Genomic DNA, 22,172 nt, shown 5'->3' with positions numbered 1-22,172 from the left:
TAAGCTTAGCAATAATATTGGGGTTACATAAGACCACTAGACTCATGAACTTCCTTTCAGCTTTAATTCTTCCATGGCTGATAAAATTGGAACTTTCACTTACCTTACACATTAAACTGAAGCAAACCGCAAATATTGGCATTTTGGGGTTTGGATATTGTATTTTTACATTTGTTTTCAGGAACTTTTTATAGCATTAAGTGACATCACAGACCTCAGCTTAACTTTACATTTCATTATATGGTATCTGCTCTACAGACTGATTAGGTGGAGAATAATAGGCTACATCTATATTCTTGGTCTTCCACTTATTTTCTTATTTTGCTACATAAAACCTAGTTAGCATAGGAACGTATGGGATGACTTTGGATCAGTGACTATTTCTAGACCTACCTACTTCACAAGGGCAATATTTGAGTGCTATGCAATGCCTTTAATCTTTTTTACAAGCTGTGGAAGAATGGTATTTGTATAAAAGGTCACCTGAAGAGTTGTACTATATCACTCCATTGATTGTTTGACTATACTAGGAGACTGTCTTAGTTTATGAATGCAGAATAACTAAAAGGCAAGGCAAGAATGGGGTGCTAATTGTCCTGTAGGTATAATGTATTTAATAATTAGTGACATTATTTACATAACTGGTAATTCAAGTTGCATAAGTTCACAGCATTTTATTTTTATTTCTTTCATATTGTGTTTTTATTTCCTGTAAGATGCCTTGAGTCACCATGAGCGAATAGGCAGCAATATAAAATTTTCAAATAATAAATTAAAAAATTAAAAGGTGAAGCTGTAAAACTGTTTATTATATACCTAGTAGAATTAGAAGAATTAGAATTCTTTTATTGGCCAATTGTGATTGGACACACAAGGAATTTGTCTTGGTGCAAATGCTCTCTGTATACATAAAAGACAAGATACATTCATCAAGAATCAAGAATCATCAGGTACAACACTTAATAATAGTCATAGGGTACAATAAGCAATCAAATCATACTAAGAAACAGTCCATATAAATCATAAGGATACAAGCGACAAAGTTACAGTCATACAGTCACAAGTGGGAGGGGATGGACAATAAGGAATAATGAGTAGTACTACTGTTGGGACAAACAAATCCAATGACTATGTACTAAGTCATTAAATGAGACATCATGTGACATCAATGGATTTACAACCTCACTTCCACCACAGTCATTAAGCAAACAAGACACAGTCTTTAAGAGAGAGAGAGATGACGTGGCTGCAACTTGCAATTTTTACATATAACATCTCTATTGACTCTGTTTGTTGGAAGCCAGCTGCCAATTAAAAAATGGTGATCATGCGACCACCAGATGCTGTGATGATTATAAATGCCCACTGGTTGCAAAGTGCCCAGCCCTCAATCATGTGATTGCAGGGACTCTGCAACAATTTTAAGTTTAATTACTGGTCATAAAGTTACTTTTTCAGGGCTGATGCAACTTCAGACAGTTGCTAAACAAGACCAGATGTCTTGTCAGTTACAGGCAGCAGCTGTGAGCTGGAGTGAATATTCCAAAGACTATAGGAAATGACCAAGCTGAGACCGAGGGTGGGGTCAAGCACATAATCAGTCTGAAGTCCCTATGCTGCTGAAAGAGACCTAAGTTCAACACCCCTTGAATTCCATTGGCTCTTATCTGGCGCCAATTTTCCTTGAACATTGGTAGATCAGATTCTTGTGTATAGGTAGCATGGAATAAAATTTCACTGCTTTAGAACTCCATCCTGGCTCCTGGTTACTCGCACCTGACAAAGGATGGGGCAGTAGAGAAAAGGGAAAACAGTAGAAAAGAGATTTATTTGCAGGAAATACATTATAGGGACTGGTAAAGTCCGCCAATTGCTAATTACATCCTACCAGGGGAGAGTCCAATTGTGTACATTCTGTTTATGTGTATATCTGGGAAAGAAGGGTAGAAATGACTGGCCTCAAGCAATCTCTTAGAGAAAGAGCAGGCAGGGTAATAGATAAATGAGGTAATGGAATAAAGCTTAAATTCTCTGTCTACACCAGGGATGTCCAACTGGTGGCCCATGGGCCAGATGTGTCACATGCAGGCCACACCCACTCCAGCTCTGTGAAGGGAAAAAAATGTCATGTGATTGCAACATGACGCTGCAAGCTTGACACCCATGGTGTGCACAATTGTGGTCTTTAGGTCATAAAAAACTGAACCACTGGTGCCATCAGGTTTGGATTTGCAACAAAAGTAAGCAGAACAAGTATCAATAGAAAATATGGGAAAGTTCATTTGTTTTTTTAAACCACATTACTTATCAAGAAATGCAAATCTGCTTATGGACCAGTAGGAGTTACAGATGTTTTGTGGTACTGATCTTTAGGATTTTTAAACAGTGAAGCAGTACATATGGGCGGTTGTGGGAAAGTAAGGAAGAAATGGAGAAAAGCAGAGGAAAGAAGTTCCATCAAGGCTACCAGCAGTTGGAAGGTATCTTTCATCTTCCTCAAAAATTGTAGGCTTCTGCTTGCAAAGACTCATGCTTTATTTACAATTTTAATTAAAGAAAAAAAGTTGTTAGAACTGCCTGCTTCCAGCATCTAACATCTGCTGACTATAGTTAATGAATTTTACAACCTCATTTGCCAGTAATCCATTTGAACAGTCAGCCACAAGGAAAAGAACAAAAGGACCAGTGAAGAAAAGCAAACCGTGCTTGAAGCAGTCAATAAAAGCCAGAGACATAGGGTTAGTGTCCATCCATGGCTCCTTCTCAGCTGCAGAATTGGAACTGCTGTCTGAAAGAGAAGAAAACCCCATGGCTTCCCATAAGAGGTTTTCATATGGAACTTTCTGGAAGGTTCCACTTCGTATCTCCTAGGTAAAACATCAAAGATAACAAATTAGCCATGGATTTCATGAGATAAGCATATCTGCATCTAGCCTGCTACTGTTTCCAAGTTAAGCTCTTCCAGGTGTCAGCATAGTGTTAATCTATTATAGTGTCCAAAAGATATAAGGGAGGAATACAAAGCACATGCCCCAATAAGAATTTCAAATATTTTATTATCTAACATCATTGTGTGATTTAAACTCAGTTTAAAACTTTAGAGGCAAAAGTTAGCTTTTGTCATAAATGAACTGAGCAGCCAGCTATGCTCCTTTTTCCTTTTTCTTGAAATAAGGAGGCCCAGCCAGTTAAGAATCAATAGAGGAGCAGAATAGTTAGTGCTAAATGAAATTTTGCAGTATGTGGGCACTGTTGTTCCATCAGTGTGAATACAATATGAATCTTGGCTTTTAAATCTAGTTATATACTATATATAAGATACATGCAATTTATGAGTACATTATTTTTTAAAGAAATAAAGAACAGCAAATGAGGGATGTCAGTGGAAGTTTAACGTTTTTTCTAGCAATTGGGAACTAAGGGAGAACTGAGTAAGAAAGTCCATACAGTATTTAATTTACTTGGTAAGAAACGTTTACTGTAGATAGCAATAGCAGTAGACTTACATAAACATATACTGCTTCATAATGATCTAAGTGGTTTACAGAGTCAACATATTGCTCCCAACAATCTGAGTCCCCATTTTACTGACCCCAGAACGATGAAAGGCTGAGTCAACTATGGGCCAGTCAGGATTGAACTGCTGGCTATGGGGCAGAGTTTGCCTGCAATACTACATTCTAACCACTGCACCACCACTAATATAATAGATCAGGGGTGTCAAACTTTTGTCGTGACGGCAGTGTCACAAGATGTCACAAGATGTCACTGGGACTTTTTCCCCCTTTGCTAAACTGGGTGGGGCCAGGGCCAGCACATGATCCATCCCATCTGTGGGCCGGAGTTTGACAGCCCTGTAATAAATCATATTAGAGAAATGAACTCACTTTCATTTGCACATGATCAAATTTCCTGGGCACATTTTTCTTGCAGTAACCCCTCACATAGTATAAAAATGTTTTTAGAACTCCTTTGGAGCAACGCATAGCAACATAATAAGCATTTACAGCAGTTAATGCAATCCCCTCATTCCAATTTCTTTTTATGAACTGGTAATGAGCTATAGTCTTATTTTACTTTGCTGTATTTTGGCAGTGTCTTTTGCCATACTCTGTATGATTGTAGGCACGTTTGGTTTTTGAGAATAGACAGCGACAAGCTTCACTCTGCATGCCCCTATCACCCACCACTTCTCCCTAAACACTATAATTAAAATGTATTTTTCATGTTCCACATCTCTTCTGTTTGTTACCTTTTACTCCCATGAAAAAAAAAATACCAAAATCTATTTTGAATTTTTAGTTCTGCTATCTGAGATATACTTTCGTCAGATTATTCTAAGAATTCAGAGTCTCTTTGACAAGATCTATAACAAGGGGTCTAAAATAGTCAGTTCTGATGGGTGGCCATGGAGAAATAAGAGTATTCTTGCTGTGCTGTGGGCTAGGGTTGGCTATTTATGAAAACATAATTTAGACCATATTCAGAAATAATAATTATCTACTCCTAGTGCACTTGGCAAAAATTGCATTTGAAGAACCGGATATAATTTCAAGTTATGGAGAGGGGGGAAATAGCTAAGAGTTCCAAGATCATTGAGATATCCAGGCAAAACCTGGACAAAAAGTTAGTTTTGATGTATGCCATGTAATCAGGATTGGAGCAGTCAATTAAACATGTACAAAATAACGCAATATTTCCCAAATGTCTTACAGTCAATCATTTGGAGGCATGTTTCTTTTTTCTCATAGCCTGGAAAAGTTTATTCTTAGTATAAAAATATAAGAATTAATTGCCTATGACAAATATGTCACCTCTATTTCTACCTGTAGTGGGATTCAAACTGTTGTACCACTGGTTCAATGGATGTGGCTTGGTGGACATGCTTTGCCTAATGCTGGCATACAGCTTTCCCCATATCAGCTGAGACCTGCAGTGCCAATCAGCTGAGAGGATAAAGAAGAGAAAAGCGCAGGGGTGGGTAGAAGGGCAGATCCTGCACTTTTCTCTTCTTTTTCCTCTCAGCTGATTGTTGGAGGATTTTTTTCCCTCCTCTCAGCTGATCATCAGCGTTTTTTTACTACTGGTTCAGGGGAACCCGTTGGAATCAGTAGCATACCACCACTAACTGCTACATATATTATTGTTCAGAAAACACGCTTTTATCTGAAAAACTCAGTCATGATACATCTCTCTATTACGTACAGATATCAAAGTCAGCTTCTCTGATGGGGGAAAATCATTTTGCTCTACCTCAATCAGTTATGCCTGAATTTCATAAGAGTCCAAACTTATCCTTGGAAAAAATTGGTGCCAGAATGATGGGATAAGTTCCCATTTCCATGGGCCAATGGTGCATTTGAAAATTTTGAGACCCTATTAAGGGATGTCTATAATTATTGACATAGTAGAAGTCAGTAACAACATATCTATATTCTAGAAGGCAATGTCTCTGGGATCTGTATGTGGTCCAGAGGCATTAGTGGAAATACTTGCTATGGTTGAGGCTGAAGCTTTTCATTAAGCTGAAAAAAATAATATTAGATTATGCTATGGATTTAACAAGTAAGTCAAGGAACTTCTTAGCATGCTGGAGACCCAGGGATTAGATCCAAGAATCTTCAATTCAATATGCAGCTAAGCCATATAATGAACATCTCTAAATCCAGCTTGTAGTAAGTTCCTGAAAAAATGCAATTTTTGACTGTAGACTGATTCACTGCATCCTAATCTATTAATCTCCCCTGAATATGAGGGGCTACATGTCTGGCCTAAGATATTTCCTTTATAACAAGTTTTTTTTTTCTAGAGTTAAATATGTTTTCATATGTTCCTTGGCTGATAATTGATACCGCCCCCAATATGGCTCATCTCTTAGGGGAAAAAATCAAAACAATGTGAATGGTTCTACAGTTTGGGGAAGTGTGAAATGGGCCTTAGCATGGCATTAGGCCCATTCTACCATTTGCAAACACCAGTGTAATATACCAATATCTGTCAAGTGCCCAATGGCTTTCTTTAGAACTTCAGAACTTCAGTAACTTCTTTCACAAAAAAACTTCACTCAGCAAAATCCATCTGGCAATGCACATATTAAAGATGTGTTGTAACTGTCTGAAAAATAAAAGTTAATGATCAGCTGATATGTATAAACATCGGTGATTACAATAATGCTACATTACTGCAGATGAACAACTAGGCTTTTCTTAAAATTTACTTGCTGCTGGTTAGTAGAATTTCCACCTCCCTGGGTTGTGACCAGATTAAGCCCCCTTTCCTCTCCCCATTTTTTAAACAAGCACATTGCAATTTCAACAGAGAAAGCCGAGCTGATAGCTCATTAGCAACAAAGATAACACTACAGAAGAAGTACTTGAAATAGGATTATTTGGTGGACAGCCCAGTTGAGACAATATAATAGAGCTGAGGTTGCATCAGTCTAACCACTGCATGCAGATAGATTCTGTGAAACCAGCTGTTACAACTAATGGAATCTACAGCTGAACTCCATGCCTACAGGAAGCATAAAAATGCGCCCAAGCAGGAATAAGCTCCCTTACCTTTTCTCTTGTCAGCTGAGTGCAAAATCATTAGTATGGACTTCATGCCAGCAGCAGTCCTTCTAGACAGCTCAGAAAATGCTAATACTTAGCATTACTTCCCTGGTGATGATTCATTGAGTTCTGGGCATAGTTCTGGATTGTCCAATCTAAAATTTGTGCTTAAACTGTAACCTTAAAAGATTTTAAAAGGCTGGGTAGTGTTCGACTCCAAAAGTTAGTGGCATGGATCTGGGCAAAGTCTGAATTCCAAAGCAGACTGAGACAGTTAAAAAAAGGTTGGGATTTATCTGTAGCACATTGGACAGCTCTAATGTGACTAACTATGAGTCATAAATATTCATTGTCTTGCTCTGAAGCATTGATGCCATGCCTTTGGAAGTCCCAAAGGAAGGAAATTTGTCACTAATTGAAATACTATGGTCAAGGCATCACAGACACAGTGTTGTCAAATCTAAGATAAACAGGTGAACAGATTACCATACATTGCCTCAACCAATGTTTTGGAAGGATTGTAAGATCACGAGGTACTTATTGAGGAGTCAAGAGAGAACAAGGAAGGTCCGGCCAGGGGTCAGATTCAATCATATTATTAGTTTATTATTTGAAGTTCTGGAAAACCTTTGAAAATTGAGATTCATTCTAGAGAAGAAGAAAAAGTATAACTAGATACCTATTTCATATTCTGCTGGGCTCAAAGAATTGCATTTTGGTTTAGGACTCTGTTGCAGGAACAGATATTCAGGAGAAGACCAAGATGGCATTTTGGGAGGGGTAAGTTAATCTTTAACCATTGGTAATAGACTATTACCAATAGCAATAAATACCTTGTGTGCAATTTGAAAACATCTGGAACACCATTTGAATACCATCGGCATTGACAAAATCATTATCAGTTAATTGCAAAACGCAACTTTACTTGGAAGAGCTTATATCTTGTGACAATACCTTTAAACAACAATATCTGCCTATCCCAAGTTCTTGGGAAAGACTCAACAGATAGAATAAAAAAGTCAAATCCAATCTAAACATCTGGCTGACTATGCAATGAACCATAATAATAATTCTAATTTTAATTTTCTTTTCTACAGCATATTAATACATATACATAATGCATCCACAATAATTAGCATGCATTTTATATGTATTTCTCCTGATGTATATCAGTTGTTTGTATGAGCTTTTCCTATTAAATACATTTTAAGCAAATGCTTTTCTTTAATAGGTATTTAAATGTATTTTCCAGTTATATGGATAGGAGAGTTAATGCCACACATGTTGATTTGTACATGAGGCTAAGCACAGAAGGAGCAGGAAAACTGAAACCACCTAATGCCTAGCAGGGAAGAAGATGGATAATAGAAAACAGACTGGTTTTTTTTGTTTTGTTTAGAAGGTAGTTGGTGTATGGACATAATAAATAGCACATTTTTTTATACAAGTTGTTGGTGTTTATAACTATACTACCAGTGAGCACTTTTATTAAAGAGGTTTGTAGAGACACTTGGAGAGACACGATAAAGTCTTCCCATAGTATAATTAGATGCTACTTTATGGTTGAAAAAAGTCACAGTATGCTTCAAACTGTATTCATTCCTATGGTAACATTTCAGAAGGCGTGTAACCTGTAAATCTGCTTAGTTGAGGCTGTTTTGCATTATATTTTTGGAAGCCCGGTGAGTGCTGTACTTGTTCATAATATTAAAAGACATTTTGTTGCATCTATTTCCAAACACTCTGGTTCCTTATTTAACTGGGCATTTTCCCAACAAATACATATTGGTGCATTTAAATACAATTTTAAATTGTATCACAACATCCAGAAAATTTATATAGAAAATATAACGTTGTATATTTATTTGTGTGTGTGTGTGTGTGTGTGTGTGTGTGTGTGTGTGTGTTTGTAGATTTTCATGTGTACAGGTATGTAGGTCTAGGTGTGTTTGGGTCTTTTCCCATGTAAGATTAAGACTATCTTGGCGACGTTTCAGGAGGGTCCCACTCACCATCCTCAGGCTGGTGCTTTCTGCTTTGCACTGGCAAAAAGCAGAAAGCACCAGCCTGAGGATGGCGAGTGAGACCTCGCTGAAACTTCGCCAAGATACCCTTAATCTTACATGGGAAAAGACCCAAACATACCAGACAGACAGACAGACAGACAGACAGACACACACACACATATGTTATTCAGCTTTGTTCGGGTATTTTCCCACATCATTATAGTTGTGCTTTTAAAGCTGTAGCAACGTTTTGGCAGAATCTCATCTGCCATCATCAGGCTTCTGTACTGTGTTCGTCTGTGAGTCAGACTTTTACTGTTATTTCAGTTTTAAATTTGGGGCTAGCCTACTGCGGTGCCAGAATGGTTTTTTCTTCATCCTGATTGGTTGGGAGTCTTGGTCTGTGTTTATTGGTCTTGGAGTTTGCTGTGTCCTGCTTGATTGGTGTTTCTAATATCTCCTGTCTGTTTTGTGGCTTTTTTTGTGTCTTGATTGGCTGGCAACATTGTGTTCCTGTATTGGAGGCTTTTAGTGCAGCTTGGCTCCGAGTAAATGGACGGCTATCATTTGTTAGGAAGCTAGGTTTCATCTGGGTGCCTGGTTGGGGTGTGTTTGAGCTGGAGATATCAGGGGGGATCTCTTTGTGCCCAGGTGTTTGCCTGGCTTGTGATGTGGAGATTTTTTTGTTTGTGAGTGCAGGCTTCCAAATGATTTATAGTCTGGTGGAATCATCTCTTCTCTTCATGCTTTCTGGTCTTTTTTCAATCTCTATGGCTTCTCTGATGATTCTGTGGCTGGGGTTTTCTATAGTGGCTAGGGTTTTGGTGCCATTGAAGTTGATGCTATGACCTGTGGCTTCCATGTGTTGGACTAGTGAGGAAGTGTGTTCCAGCTTTTTGACTGCATTTTTGTGTTCATCCAGGTGGGTACTTATTCTTCTATTGGTCTGTCCAATGTATGTGGCCAGGCATGATGCACAGAGGACTTTGTATATGCCTTGGTTTTCCAGGTCAATTTTATTTTTGGGGTTTCTAAGGATGGCTGCTATTTTTCTGTCTGTTTTGAAGGCAGTCTTGATGTAATGCCTGTGTAGTATCTTACTGATTTTGTCTGTAGTACCTCTTATGTAGGGCAGGACAGCTGTTCCATAGGTCTGTTCATCTTCTAGGTCTCCATTATGTCTCAGTGTGTTTTTGTGGATCAAGCCAGTGATTTTGCTTTTGTGGAAGCCGTTGGCTGTCAGTACTTTAGTCAGGGTGTATAGTTCAGTCTTTATGTGTGTCTTGTCTGCCAGGCATTTGGTTCTAGCAATTAGTGTTTTGGCCACTGAGTTTATCTGTGCTGGGTAGTGGTGGGATTGGGCGTTGAGGTAGCGGTTGGTGTGTGTTTTCTTCTGGTATATGGTGTGTCCTAGTGTGCCATCTGTTTTTTTTTTTTGTAGATTAGTACATCTAGGAATGGTAGTTGTTTGTTTGTTTGGATGAACACAAAAATGCAGTAAAAAAGCTGGAACACACTTCCTTTGCCATCAGTATCTAATTTCATTCAAATCGTTTGGATTCCATATATGGAATCCATCTTCTTGCTTGGTATGGCTTCTCATTCTTCCCTAAGTCCTGGAAAATTCTCATTTCATATTCAGCTGGATCAGACTTTGTATTGTCCTTTTCTTTGGAAGACTAAACAAAAAAACCAACCTCCTAGCAAGTTCCTTCCTAGCTAGTGACTCTCAAGCAGGAAGAGGAGAGTTGTGTTTATATAAGAATTTAGCCAAGTGTTCCTCCTGGGTATCCTTATTAGAGAAGGAAGGTATTAGGTAACAGTTACTCATGTATGTATCTTCCTTTAAAAGAGCCCTCTTAAATTTGCCTTGCTGTTGCAATTCCTGTTTAATAAAATAGCATCTGTAGTTCTATAAAATCCTGAGGACTTCACTGAGGAGTTCAAGGCAATACAGGTATCCTCGATGTACAACAGTTCATTTAGGGAACTAATTTCAGATGCTTGGCACCTGGTTCATATTTATGATTGTTGCTAGGTCCAAGGTCATGCGATCCCCTTTTGTGACCTTTTGAAAGCAAAGTCAACGGGGAAGCCATGTTCACTGAACAACCAGGTTACTAACTTATCAACTGCAGTGATTCACTTAACCACTGTGGCAAGAAAAGTTGCAAAATGGAGCAAAACTCACTTAACAAATGTTTCACTTAGCATCAGAAATGTGGGGCTCAATTGTGGTCATAAGTCAAGGACTAACAGTGATGGGATTAATTTTTTTTTTACTACCAGTTCTGTGGGCACGGCTTGGTGGGCATGGCAGGGGAAGGATATGTAAAATCCCCATTCCCTCCCTACTCCTGGGGGAAGGTTACTGCAAAATCCCATTCCCTTCCCACTCCACTAACCTGCTTTCCAGCTCCGTTCTCCTGTGCAGGGCAACAAAATCAGCTGGGATTTGGGAGGGCAACAAAATCAGCTGATCAGCTGGGACTTGGGAGGCAGAGAAGAGAAGGTGGGGCCAGTCAGAGGTGGTATTTGCCAGTTCTCCAAACTACTCAAAATTTCCATTACCGGTTCTCCAGAACAGGTCAGAACCTGCTGAATACCATCTCTGGACTAACTGTATACATAGTGATCCTCCTTTCCATTTACCCATCTTCCTATGACAACAACCATGAATCTTCCATCTTCTGAGAAGGCTTACAGCTTTCCAAAAGGCATCACTTGATTTTATTTCTTTAAAAATTGTTTTCCTCCTAAATAAAGCACATAGCAATTTGATTTTACTTAGGAGCAACCCATAATCATAGCAATTCTGAAGAACACCCAAACATTACCAGCCGCTTTCTGTTCCTGCTGATCTTAGCAGAGCTTCCCATAGTTTCTTTCCTTCCCGCCTCCCATGATTCTGGAGAAATCTTGGGCTCATCACAGGCAACTTCTACGTAGAAAGCCAAACCTGGAATCCTTTTAAGCAGCCTCACTGACTAAAATGGGCATTTTTTCCAGGGGCATCTTTTCAAACACCTCAGGCAACAAAATTGTTTCTTGATTTCTGTAATTTACATTTGATGACTTTGAAATTTAGTGAAAATGTTTTCAATGGGCTGCCTTGCGTGCTTGTTTAGGCACATTACTTTTCTAAGCTACTTGGAGTGCTTGATTAAGCAAAAAGGCAAGGTATAAATTTAATAACAAATCATAAATATACCTTGCATTTAATCCAGCAGCCTGTGTTTTATTAGATGTGATAACTTATGCATTTTTTGCAATGTAAACCATCTGAATTTTAGGCAGTATTCTTGCCTTGCAATCTCTCCCCCCCCCTCCCCTGTGTGTGTGTGTGTGTGTGTGTGTGTGTGTGTGTATGTGGAGAGAGAGGGGGGGAGAGGGAGAGAGAGAGATCTTCTCAAGTTAATTCAGCAAATGGTACTGTTGCCAAAATCATTAAAATTGTTACAAATGGTAGAAAGGCTGAGAAGTAGATCCACACACAAAAGGAAGCTTTTTCTGGCCTTTCATATTTCAGACAATTTAAAGAGGGGGGGAAAAAGAACACCTTGGCATCGTGAGGTGAACACAATGTGGGTGGTGACCTTCAACAGCATTGCTTCATTCAGCTGTCTGAACTAGAAAACTTCTACTTGGCTTTCATCTTATCTCCAATCCTAGATCTTTGTTGCTAATGATACATTCTTATTTCTGAACCCATTCAGAATGTGTATGGAGAAATATCTGCTTCCTTCTTTGTCCTCATCTCCTTTTTTAAAAAAGTAGGGATAAATCAAAAAAGAGAAAAGCATTGAAAAGACTGCTGCTACACTGCACAGTAATGAGCAGCTGTTCTTTGCTAACACCACTGGATGCAACTGGATACTTTAATTAAAGCAGCTTAGAAAAGAAAAAAAATCCTTTTAGACACCATTGTGAGGATCTAACAGCCATTGTTGTAAAGGATAGAACTAACAAAATAAATTGCCAATAGAAATAGAGGCATATGGTCCCCAATAACAGATGAAACAAAATTGCTCCTTTGTGAAATTCCGTGTTGAATATTCTCTGGATCTGTCAATATTTGGAAAACATTCACCATGTGTTTTATACCTCCATTTAATGAATGTTGCTATTCAACTTTGTGATTCCCTTTCAACAGAGCTGCAGGTAGGTAATGTTAGACTCTGCACTTACCGATGTTACAAAGGCGATCTTCCCCAGATGGCAGTTTTTTATTATTTCATTCAAAGGGTAGTAAGATAGAGCTAGCCTGTATTTGGGTCTCCCTGGGAATGATGCCAAGAGATGCCATCTTGGCTTGAGAAGGCTGCCCTCTACTACATAAGTCAGGGGAACATTCCCCACAAATGTATATAAGAGTGAGATATGGATGAGGCAAATCAGCCATTTTACATTCCTTTTGGATACAACAGACAAGAGAACAGGAAAAACAAAACTCATAGCCAATCAAGTACATTGCAGTATAATACCTATGCTCCTCCAAATAAATAAATCATCCAGGCAGAGGAAAGTTGTTGTTTCCCAACCAACAGTACTAGCTGACACCTCATCATGAACCCTCATAAAGGATGTCATGATTCATAGACTTGAAGAAGACAGAGAACTACAGCCACAGATTCCTTCCTGGGATTACAGCAGCAAAAGTATCTTTCCATTGGAACATCACCTCAGAATAACAGCAGAATAATCACAGTTTTGAATTTGCCACAAATTACTGCTGGCCAGACATCAGATGACAAAAACAAGCCATTCTGATGGAACAACAGGCATTCAGTGATTTTTTTTTTTTACAAAATAAGATTTATTATGTGAGATTAGTTATAGTGAGAAAATTATTCTCACATTTGTTCTTCTATTTTCTAAGTTGTTTTTCTGTTCCTTTGGGACAGGTCTACTTTTCTCAAAGTACTTTTTTTTGCTTCTAGTATATATTTCATGCTTGCTTAAGCTCTTACTTTGGCTTTTCCCTCTACCTGTTGCTAAGTAACCCTTCACAAGGCACTGATGGTTTTATTTATACTTATTCCCTCCTGCCTTTCATGGGGAAATTCTCTTAACTTTCTGTTAGACTGACAGGATATCTGCTTCCTTCCTTCTGTCAGCTTCCAACTGAGTTATGGCACAAAAAAGCAGACTTGCCAGTTGTTCTCCTATGTTGTCCATAACCCTACTTGTCTACTTCTTTCTCTCTCAGAAATCCCTGGGGTTTTATAAATATTTTTATTGAAAATTGTAATAAAATAGTAAAAGAAAATACAAGCCAAATTTTGAAAGAAGGGAAAGTAAAGGAAAAAGATAATAAAAGGTTTACAGAAAAAAGACAATAATGAAAAAGAAAAATATTTGAAATAGTTTATTATCTTCATTACAAATACAAACATAATTCATCACCATCTATAATGTTACATGCAAATATCTCTTCTTAGAGTAGAATAGGATAGAATAGAATAGAATAGAATAGAATAGAATAGAATAGAATAGAATAGAATAGAACTGAACTCTTTATTGGCCAAGTATGATTGGACACACAAGGAATTTGTCTTGGTCCAAATGCTTTCAGTGTACATAAAAGAAAAGATACATTAGTTAAGAGTCAAGGTACAACATTTAATAATAGTCATAGGGTACAATAAGCAATCAAATCATACTAGGAAACAGTCAATAAGGATACAAAGGATAGGATAAGGATCGTAAGGATACAAGTGGCAAAGTTACAGTCATACAGTCACAAGTGGGAGGAGATGGGTGGTAAGGAGTGATAAGAAGATTAATAGTAATAGTAGTGCAGAATTTGTAAATAGTTGGGCAGTGTTGAGGGAATTATTTGTTTAGGAAAGTAATGGCATTCGGGTGAAAACTGTCCTTGTGTCTAGTTGTTCTGGTGTGCAATGCTCTATAGCGTCGTTTTGAGGGAAAGAGTTGAAACAGTCTATGTCCGGGATGTAAGGGGTCCATAAATATTTTCACAGCCCTCTTTTTGACTCATTCAGTATACAGGTCCTTGATTGAAGGCAGGTTGGTTCAAAACAAGACAATTGTTTTTTCAAGACAAGAATGAAAAAGAAAAAAATATTTGAAATAGCTTATTATCTTCATTACAAATACAAACATAATTCATAACCATATATAATGTTACATGCAAATATCTCTTCTTCCCATAAACTGTCCCTCATCCATATGCAAATCCATAAATTATTAGCATTTCAATCCTGGTGTCAGAAAAAAATCCATTAAAGGACCCCAGATTTATCTAAACATATTTTAACCATATTCAAATAAACCAATTTTTACTACTTTCTTTTGCTTCTAACAGACTTATTCTTTAATTCATTTGGATGATGTTGTAGGATATGATCTCTTTTCCATTTTTTTCTCATCTCAAAGATTTCTTCAAGTCTTTAACCAACTACATTACAAAGTCTCAATCCAGGTAAACATCTTGTCTTGTCACACTTTAGTTCCCACCCCCTCTATCATATAGTCCATTATTTATTTATTTATTTTATTTCCAGTACTTCTGCAAGTCCTTTCTGTTCTGCTATTTCTGTATCATGCATCTGCTATTTCTGCATCCTAGATATTTTCTTTCATGTTAGTAATTTCTTCTTCAGATTATTTTAGACATAATCTAAATTTATGAAGCTTATTTCATTGCTGAATCTGAAGCTGCTATTTTTGTCCCATTCTTGAAAAATCTCCTGAAATATTTCAAATGTTATATGGTATATTTTGTTACTTTGCAAGTTCCAATACTGACCAAAGACAAAAGACCAACTTTTCACTTGTCTTCCTCTTCCCTTTCTGTCTGGAATCTTTAGTGGTTTAGTTCTTCTTAAGCCTTTTGATTCTATGTCCCACTTATAGGAGATAGATTTCAATGTGTAGTTCATGTAGTTTAGGTTGTATTTGACAGGGACAAACTGCTGTGATGGAAGACTTTGAGGTATCCAGGCACACCTGCAAGATAGGTTCAGAGTATCAAGGGGGAAAAGTGCATCCATGGTGTGGATATCAAAACAAACAAGATGTAAAAGGTGGTGTTGAGGTCTAAGCTCCATCTTTTTTGTACACATACTTGATACTGATGGGGGGTTGTATGGCTTCCAATGCTGCTTCTGTCATCTTGCCCATATTCATTTGATCCCCTGCAGATACCAGCTGGATTGAGTCAATTACTAGAAATGAGATTCCAAGCTGATTCCCCAAAAGAAGCAGTACAGGTAGTCTTCAACTTACAAGTTAAGCGACTGAGTTCATTTAGCGACTGGTCCAAGTTACAACATCACTGAAAAATGTGATTTATGACCATTTTTTACACTTATAACCATTGCAGCATCCCCATGGTCACGTGATCAAAGTTCAATTGGCAATTAACCCACATTTATCTTGGTTGCAGTGTTCTGGGATCATGTGATCCCCTTTTGTGACCTTCTGACAAGTGGGTAAACCAGATTCACTTAACAAACATGTAAGTAATTTAACAACTGCTGTGATTCACTTAACAACTGTGGCAAGAAAGATCATAAAATGAGGCAAAACCCACTTAACAATATCTCACTTATCAACATAAATGTTGGGCTCAATTATGGTCACAAGTCAAGGACTACCTGTATCTCCTGAAGTCAGGTAAGAGGATTAAAAAAAATCAAATGCAGGCTCTTGTGTCTTGGTTAAAAGAGGGTAAATGGGAGTGATAGGGATTCATCTAAAGGATGAGGCCCCCAATAAAAGCCAAAGGATTTGAATGAAATTAGATATTGATGGCAAAGGAGTTGTGAATGGTCACCCAATCATCAGCATGACTGAGGTTTATAAGAAAGGAGGATCTTGGCTAGATAGCAAAGGATATTATTATGGCCATTATGGATTCTGGAGACAAAACATGAAAGGCAGTGCTCAAAGAGGTTCCTATGCTTCAGTGGCATTGTCTATGGAGTAGAGGCTAGCAATGACCCATTAAAGGGTGGCATTTGACATTGATGGCTTCTTCCAAGCACTCTGTTCAGTTTTCGCTGATTTGCTTGTCTATGAATTTTTTTGAGAGACAGTGCACACACTAAATGCTCTCACTTAGCACTTTAAAAAGGAGAATTGGAAGGAAACAACTGACAGCTTTAGGAAACTCTGCTCCTCAGGCTGTGGAAAGGAAGCATATAATCTCTGAATCCCATGCTGGTTAGCAATGTGTCACTCTATTTTACATCCATGGAAATTTTGGGGCCCTCTTTTAAGGGTGGTCCCATGTAATGTGCAACTGACAATTTATAATCTAGGCATAGATTATTGTTGATAAATTTGAGCAACTTAAAGTGAGTCACAAACAAACCAGTAGTTTAGCTATTCGAACGTTTCCTTTACCTGGGCCACCACCTGCAAACCCAGTAACACCTGGGAATGAAAGAACATTCTCAAACTGACTTTTCTGGGAAACTGCCTCTCTTTCCCAGGCTTCACCTTGGTCTCCAATTTCTTCCTGATCAACAACTCCATCTTGTTTATATTTAATTTCCAATTGTTTTTCCTCATCCAGTTTGTTTGGGAAGAAATTAAAGAAAATAACAAATTCCTTTGCAGGTCCAGGATTATTATGGTTTTGCCCAGCTGAAACCATTGTATAGATATTGTATTTCAGTTCCCTGGGTGTAGAAGGAATGTTTTTTATGGGACGGAAGGGTAGTTAGGGAAGAAGGGATTCTGAAGGAGTTTGTTCCTTTGGGAACCCTTTAGGTTGTCAATCAGTTTATCTTCAGGTAAGAGCAACAATGTACTTCTGTTGAATGATTTTATTACCTGCTTAGTATTTATTGACTTTATTAATGTAGCTTGATATTATGAGATTTGTTTGGTATAGGGGGAATTGAACATGGTGCAAAAATAAACACTAAGGTAGTAACTAGCAGAATATTACTCTATCCATAATCACTTAATAGCGCCACAGTGTTAGGTTTAAGGGCTTTTTCCCCTTGCAAAATATAAAAATTTTCCTTTAGTGGAGAGAACTAGACGATCTATAATGCATTGGATCATCATTTCAGAGATACTTCTTTACCTGAACAGAATGACCATGGCCAGGCAAATAGACATTGCGAGTAACTTTTAACTTCCTACCGGCTTCTCCATTGATGTTGTTTATGGGAAGCTGAGAGGGAGCACTGGAAATCACTACCCCTCTTCCTTGATGCTGCCGTTTTGTCGAGGGGAGTGGAAAATACACATCTTAATGTATTTCTAAGAGGCCCCCTCTGCAAGGAGCAAAGGAGCTCACCTTTTGATTCTCTGCACTCCCATCTCACCAGTCCTAACTCACAAGCAGCCATCCAAATAAGAGATTTCAAGTTTCAGCCTTGATTCTAAAGCAGCCAGTTGACACTTATCTGCTGGGCTTCACCATCAGCCATTTGGGTGCAGAGGTCAGACAGAAGCAGGAAAAAAAAAGGCAAGGATACTGCCCTCCCATCTTTCTGGAAATTGTAGTCGGAAAGCACAGTGGTGCTGAAGCAGTTGCAACTTCCCCAAATTTCATTCCCATGGGGGTCATGGGTTCCAGCATTTCAGTAATTTAGCCAATTTCAGTTACCTTGGTTCAATGATTGAAGATTGCAAACAAAAAGACAAGAATTTTAGTAGTGTATAGATTGTCATGCATCAAACTGCCTGATGGTTGATATGGGAACATCCTCTTTCTTTGGTTCCCTATTTGTGCAATAGTAAAACACATTTTGAATAACCTGATAGCATTTTATGAATGCATGTAATGCCACCAATATTAGAGATGCAACAGTATCTTGCGTGTAGCAACAATTGATAGAAGTTTACCCTCGGTAATATTTAACCCTATGAACAGTTTGTAGTTTGCATTTTTTTAGAGTTAGGTACCTAATAAAATCGGTTAAGCTATGTAGGTGATTTCAAACAGTTTTGTTACCAGTTTGCCATATATAAATATCAGCTTCAGCAAATTCCAATCTATTGACTGTGATCACATACCTATAGAAATGTTAGGGAAGTTTATGAAGATTAAATCTTTAGGCTTGTTCCTTCTTTGATAGGATGTTGTTTTCTTGACTTGATGGCATAGCAACAGCTCCTAATTTATCAGTCAAGATAGCTAACATTGTTTTTATCTCAGGAGCTTCAAGAACAGCCGCAGTCAGAATATATACCACATTGGCATGGAATCAATTCCTTTCTATTTCATTTGAAAATCTCAACTAATAACTTTGGGTCACTCTAAATTATATTTCATTTCAAGAAGGAATTTCCAGGTCATATTGACTATTATTTCTTTATTCCATCAGCCTTGGCATGTGGCCTATTCTATTTGCAATCTTCTGAGTCATTTTCTCTGTAAACAGTTCCTCTGCTATGTTTGTTGCTATAGTTATATCTTGTTTCAAACATAGGTCTCTTTATATATTTTTAAAATTCAAAACAAGTCAATTTACAGTAAATAACTGAAACACATAAATGTCGAATAACAAATGAAAATACATTTAAAATTAGAAAATGTGCACAACTCCAGATAAATTAAAAAAACATTTTTTTCATGGCAACAAAAAGCCCTTAGGGCAGAAAATTCCTGAAATATTACAGGGGAATAATTACGAGCCAGGTGCCTGCCAGATTATCAGGTGCCTGCCAGATTATCTGCCCCACCCAACTTTACATTCTTAAAATAGTTTGAAAATTTAAATTAAAATTAAATTAAGCTGAAAACGTGCATACTAAAAAATACCATAATCTAATATCAGAATGTCATCTGATATATAGATGCCCCCAAAGCTGTGCGGTGCAGTGGTTAGAATGCAGTATTGCAGGCTAATTCTGTTGACTGCCAGAAGTTCTAACTAGCTCAAGATTGACTCTGCCTTCCATCCTTCTGAAGTTGATAAAATGAAGACCCAGATTGTTGGGGACAACATGTTGACTCTGTAAACCATTAAGAGAGGGCTGTAAGGCACTGTGAAGTGGTATATGAGTCTAAGTACTATTGCTACTGTATGTTTAGAGAATAAACATGTGTTGCTGCTACACATTTTATTTGGAAATGGGCAAATCTGCCATCCATTCCATCAAAGACGTAGCTAGTGTGAGTATCCTCAAGGCCTAAAGACTGTGACTGGAACAACCTCACCAAAGTTTGAACCTTTTGTGACCAACCACACCCTCGTGGCATTCCTCATGGCAACAATTTTATAAGAGTGAAGATGACTCAAAAATTCAATCACATCTACATTCCCCAAAAAGTTCTGAACCCTTGCTCTAAACATCCCACCACATATTTAAATCTTAGTTGTGCAAGATTTTAAAGGCAAACACAATCTTTCAAAATCATTCAGAAACATGCCAGTGGATTCCTTTAAGCATCAATGAGCTAGGCTCTCAAGCCAGGTGTCAGCTAGTAACCTATCACCTGTAGTTTCAATTAAAGACAGTTGCCTGGCAATTTTAAAAAGTATAATCAGCAACCTGAGAATTATCAGAATTCAGAGAGCAGTGGAAGCCTTAGCACCCTTTAGTAATGCCTTTTAGAATTGATTTAATAGTACAGGTTGTCCTCAATTTACAACTATAATTGGGACTGGGATTTCCATTGCTAAGAAATGCTATCATTAAAAGAAACATCAAGTGACCGCAGTACTTAACCACTGCAACCTTGGCATTCCCTGTTGCCATCATAACTCCAGTGCACAGATCACTAAGCAGAAGGAGTCCCAGATAAGGAATGCTTGGGGTGGGGTGGTAGATGAGGTTCTGGGAAGCCTACAACAATCTATGCACAAGTTAGGGGGGTGCTGCAGTGTGATGCAAGTGCAGGAAGTTGGGGAAAGGATATGCTGCAGCTCAGTAGCTCCTTGGCATGCTGCAGCTCTAGAGCTGCAAGGAGTCTCTAAGCTGCAGGCACAGCACAAAGCTGCAGTCAGACCTGGAAGCCACAGCTGTCCTAGCCCAGGCCAACAACCATCTGTCAGGCCCATCTATTACTAACATGACCTCTTCTCTTCTCTTCTCTTCTCTTCTCTTCTCTTCTCTTCTCTTCTCTTCTCTTCTCTTCTCTTCTCTTCTCTTCTCTTCTCTTCTCTTCTCTTCTCTCCTCTCCTCTCCTCTCCTCTCCTCTCCTCTCCTCTCTCCATATCAGAGGTGGTATTCAGCAGGTTCTGACCAGTTCTGGAGAACCGGTAGTGGAAATTTTGAGTAGTTCAGAGAACCAGCAAATACCACCTCTGACTGGAGATTTTACAGTATTCCTCCCCTGCCACGCCCACCAAGCCATGCCCACAGAACCGGTAGTAAAAAAAAATGAATCCCACCACTGCTCCATATCCTGAGTCAATAGTTGCCAATCCTAATACAAAATCAGATATGATAACCCACTTCCCACAATAATAAAACTCAAAGATAATAAAATGTCAAATATGCAGTATATTTAATATGTAATTTTCAAACATCCCCACTGATGAATAGCTATACCTACATCTATGTATGTTCTCTTTTCAGGAGAGAAATACCTGATCAGAGGGAGACATTTATAATTTTTAATGGACAGATTTGGAGGAAATATGAATAATAATGAATCTTTATGAACTGCTTCTTTTAAAATTCAGTCTCAGACTGGGAGTATGGGCCACCTATACTAGCAGCCTAATTTTGGAGTAAATATTCCTATGATCTCAGTACAAGTCTGTAGGGGGCGTGCATAAGTGCACCAACGTGTTAGCACGTTTATTAGCATGCTTGAGAAAGTCCAGAAATATTTCACAAGAAGAGTTCTCCACTCCTCTACTCGTTGCAGAATACCTTATGCTACCAGATTTGAAATTCTAGACTTATAAAACCTAGAACTATGTGGCCTTTGGTCTGATCTAAGTATAGTATATAAAATCATACATTGCAATGACTTACCTGTCAATGAATACTTCAGCTTCAATCATAACAACACAAGAGCACACAATAGATACAAACTCAAGGTTAACCGCACCAAACTTGATTGCAGGAAATATGACTTCAGCAACAGAGTGGTCAATGTCTGGAATACTCTACCTGACTCTGTGGTTTCTTCCCCAAACCCTCAAACCTTTAACTTAGACTGTCTACTATTGACTTCACCCCTTTCCTAAGAGGTCTGTAGGGGGTATGCATAAGCGCACCAACGTGCCTACCATCCCTGTCCTATTGTTTCTTTTATTTTTCTTATATGTATCCATGTATTCATAACTATGTTTTTATTTATACCTATTATCTTGTAAGCAATTGACAAACCAAATCTAAAAGCACTTCAGTAGATAAACTGAGCTATAAGATTGTGTCCCGTATGTTCCTGGTGACTTTAGAAAATCTTCTGTCTTAGTTTTACTTAACTCCCAATGACCACATGGAAAAAAATATTGCTGTCCTTCTTTAATGACTGGAGATTGCTCAGGTCATGGATTTTAGTATTTGAACTACATAAAGGCAGTGTTCTCAAACTTATTTTTTCACCAGCCACATGAAAATTGTTTGTTGCCTCAGTAGACCATTTAATATTCTTTTTCCCCCTTTCCCTGTTCTTCAAATCAAAACACATAACTCATATTTTAATAACATTCTTTTTGTGGGC

This window comes from Pseudonaja textilis, chromosome 1 (genome assembly GCF_049901715.1).
Source record: "Pseudonaja textilis isolate UNSWEBS1 chromosome 1, rPseTex1.2, whole genome shotgun sequence".
Taxonomy (NCBI): Eukaryota; Metazoa; Chordata; class Lepidosauria; order Squamata; family Elapidae; genus Pseudonaja; species Pseudonaja textilis.
This window is presented reverse-complemented; position numbering follows the sequence as displayed.